Raw genomic sequence first — 4,610 nt, forward strand, 5'->3', positions numbered from 1 at the left:
TTTGCACTCCATGTTACATTTTGGACTTTGGATTTTCCTATTAGAACAGTTCAACCAGTAAAGTCTATGAAAATATTCCATAATCAAAAAATTTTGAAATTTGAAATATTTTCAGTCCCAAGTATTCAGACAAAGGATACTCAACTTGTAAAAGGAATAGAAATCTTCCATACGTAAGCAGGCTTATCTGCATGCATTGTATCTAATAAACTAAAATATTTTAAATGTACTTGACACAATTTTTAACTACCTTGTAATCTAAAATTAAAAAGCATTTGAATTAATTTATACCAAAACCCAAAGGACTTAAAATCAGCATACTACAGTGACACAGCCACATCAATGGTTATGGCAGCTCAAATCACAATAGCCAACCTATGGAACCAACATCAGTGCCATTCAACTGATGAATGGATAAAGAAAATGTGGTTTATATACACAATGGAATATTACTCAGCCTTAAAGAAGAATGAAATTATGGCATTTGTGGATTAATGGATGGAGTTGGAAAATATCATGCTAAGCAAAATAAGCCAATCCCTAAAAACCAAAGGCCAAATGTTTTCTGTTATGCAGATGATGATTTATAATGAAGTTGGGGTAGGGAAGAATGGAGGAACTTTGGATTGGGTAGAGGGGAGGTAGGGAAGGGGAGGGAGTATGAGAGTGGGAAGAATGGTGGAAGGAGAGGGACATTATTACCCTATGTACATGTATGATTACACGAACAGTGTGAGTCTACATTGTGTACAGTCAGAGAAAAGAGAGGCTGTACTCCATTTGTGTACAATAAGATGAAAAGCATCCTGCTGTCATATTTAACTAATTAGAGCAAATAAAAATATTTTTTAAAAGGATTCAAATTCAAAATCAACGACATCATTGAAAAAAAAGCATACTCAAAAATAAAACACACAAAGTGTCAGTTGTGTTGAATACTTTTCAGTTGTTTCTCAGTCATCTGCTATGGGAGACAAAGAACATTTGCTCCTATAAAAATCCAAAATAATGTACAGAAAACTTAACTAAAGTTCTCATCTTTTAATTTGGACACAAAATCACATGTAAAAAGAGAAATACTTGAAAAATCCATAATATGGTTTACTTAAGCTAAAAAATAGCATACAATGAAGTTTCAGTAATTTGCTTTACATCTTTCTTAAAATATATTTTTAGTTATACACGAACATAATACCTTTATTTATTTTATGTGGTGCTGAGGATCAAACCCATTGCCTCACATGTGCTAGACAAGCATGCTACCACTGAGCCACAATCCCAGCCCCTGCTTTACATCTTAATGCCTTCTTGTAAACTACACCTAACTTCCTCTAAAAACCTTTTAATTACTTACGCTCTTAAATCTAGGCTGCTAGTTGGGTTTTCTCTAGCACGTAAGCATTGCCTTGAGCCCTCTCTCTTAAAGATAGTTACATCACATGGTGACATCAGACTTCACCATCAAAATTACCTCGAGGACTAATTAAAACACAGATTTGGCTCCACCCTCAGAGTTTCTGATTTAGTAGATCTGGAGGGGGCAGGAGAATCTGCATTTTTAGTAAGTACCTAGGTGATGTTCTAATCTGAGACCACATTTGAAGAGCCATTGACTTACATCATCTGTGACACAGGTAGAAGGCCAAAATAAAGCAAGTAGGGCACTCAAAAGCAAGGACCCAGAACCATAACCCTTTCTCCATGAAAGTATGGAGTCTTACACAAGCCCACAAGCTGACAGACAAGTATATATACTGGCTTTTGGAATCTCTTCCAAATTTCTTATTAATGACTGTGTTTTTAGGAATCTCCTGATAAGGAAATAAAAACTACCAACATATTTCAGTTCAGTCACATGTTTGAGAATACCTATTACCCACTACAGCCCAAAGTGTTATAAAGAAGAATTTAGGAAACACAAAATCAAGTTCCTACTCATAACACATTTCCAATCTAGTTAGGGTACATGACCAGTCCACAAGAAAAGCTAAGATAAGATAGTACAATCTTCTAATAAATGATAATTCAAATGATACAGTCAAATATTCACATTCATTCAACTCACAATATTAATCGAGCATCTACTCTGTACTAGGCACAGTTACTGGCATTGGGATTAAAAGACTAACAATATAAATAAAACAGTTCACAGTCCAGTAGATGTAACATGTCATATACACCATGAGTACAAATAACATATGACAGATGTACTTACAATAGAAACAGTTACAGGCAAAAGCAGTGAATATAAAAACAAACACAAATAAAATACAATGGGACATCTATTTAATTTTGGAGACAAATATAGATTTGTTGCTCTTTTAAAAAACTTTTGACATGGTATTTATTCTGTAACTAGCATAGAAAAATTCCTGTACTATTTACATTTATTTGTCTATCATTCCTTTTCAAAAAAGAGTAGGAAGTTTTTAGATGACATATTACCTCTGAAATGCTATAAGAAAGAGTGGTGCATTCTTTCACAAAGCCATCGCCAAATGTCTGATAACAAATACTGGTTTTCCAATACAGAAAACCCTCAACTACCCAAACCACTAAATTAATTATATCCATATCATTGCCTTATGACAGAATATAAATAACCACCCAGCAGTAGGTTTCTACAATCTCATAAAGGTTCACTTAGGTTCCCAACCAATCAGTTCCCACAGCACATTTTACTTTCTTAAATATTAAATCTTTACAAATGTTCCTGATGTTTGCTCAAGGGGCTAGAAAGTTCATTAAAAAATACAAAACCAGATGCATATAGTATACATATCTACACACACACAGATACAGGCACACAAAGAAGTGTGAGAAAAGAAGATATCAATCAAGGGAAGAATTCTACTAATATATTCAGTATATCAGACTATGACACTCATGGTTACCCATGCAGAAGATCCTTTGTGAAGGCAATGGAGAGGTTAAGGCCTAATTCAAATACTAAAAATGCATGAATTTAGCCTAATATTTTTCATTTACATCTCAAAGTTCAAAGGCAATTACTAAAAAATGTTTTTTGGGGAGGTATAGTCTGAGAAGGGGAATAGCTGGGTCAAACGGTGGTTCCATTCCCAGCTTTCCTAGGAATCTCCATACTGCCCTCCAAATTGGCTGCACCAATTTGCAGTCCCACCAGCAATGTACAAGTGTACCTAAGAGCATACTACAGGGACACAGCTACATCAATGTTCATAGCAGCACAATTCACAATAGCTAGATTGTGGAACCAACCGAGATGCCCTTCAACAGATGAATGGATAAAAAAATGTGGCATTTACACACAATGGAGTATTATTCATCACTAAAAAACAACAAAATCATTGCATTTGCAGGGAAATGGATGGCATTAGAGCAGATTATGCTAAGCGAAGTTAGACAATCCCTAAAAAACAAATGCCGAATGTCTTCTCTGATATAAGGAAGGTGACTCAAAACAGTGTAGGGAGGAAGAGCATGAGAAGAAGATTACCATGAAACAAGGAAAAGAAGTGGGAGGGGATGGGAGGGAGAAGGGGAATTGCATGGAAGATGGAAGGAGACCCTCATGGTTACACAAAATACATATCCGAAGGTGTGAGGGGGAAGGGAAGAAAAAAAGAGAGAGAGAAATAAGTGTCACAGTAGAATGGGTAGAGAGAGGTGATGGGAGGGGAGGAGCCGGTAGGGGATGGATAGGGAGGGCAGCAGAATACAACTGACACTAGGATTGCTGTATGTATACACATGGATGTATAACCAATGTGATCCTGCAATTTGTACATGTGGAAAAATGAGAATTCATACCCTATTTGAGTCAAATATATGATATGTCAAGATCATTGTATTGTCTTGAGCAACTAATAAAAAAACGTTATTTTTTAAAACCCTGAGTTTCTTTTTTTTAATATTTATTTTTTAGTTGTAGTTATGATAGACCCAACCTGATCTTATATTAAAATTGGGAGCCATCTTGCCACAAAGCCATGAAAAGATAATTTTGGCTTTTGCTGGGAGCCATCAGCCAAGTAGGTATGACAATTTCCTTGCCAGTGTACCCCATGTTGCTTAGTGGAAGGACTCGTGGAAATAGGACATTTTGCAGTGACATTGCATGTAGGTGACCTTGCTCAAGGACCAGGGCGGATCCGGGTTTAGGGTGTTCCCGGTTTAGGATAATCCAGGTTTAGGGTGTTCCCGGTTTAGGACATTCCAGGTTTAAGGTTATTCCTGCTGGGAATAGGGCGTATCCTGCTGCCAGAGTTCCCCTTGAGTTCTCACGGGATTCAGACAGTATTTTTTGGGAGACAGAAGCCCAGTGGGGGTGGATTTGGGCAGAGAACGTGGATTTCCCCAGAACGTGATTGTAGATGGCTGGTGTGAGTTCGGGAATAAAGAATTGCTGTTTGAATCTACAAGCTGTGTGGTGGCTCGTGATTTTGTGCCCAGCCAGACTGCAGCATTTGGCGTCCCGTGCAGGGAACTTCTGAAGCTTGGAGGTAAGTGAAATTGCTGGTCCCTGAGGAAGAACAAAAGAATGGGTGACCAATTCAAAAAACAATGTGTTCTTCTTTTGACTTATTTTGTTTTTATTTCAAGTTGCCTGTTCCTAGAACTTTCTCAGG

Source organism: Marmota marmota, unplaced genomic scaffold (assembly GCF_001458135.2).
Source record: "Marmota marmota marmota unplaced genomic scaffold, marMar, whole genome shotgun sequence".
Taxonomy (NCBI): Eukaryota; Metazoa; Chordata; class Mammalia; order Rodentia; family Sciuridae; genus Marmota; species Marmota marmota.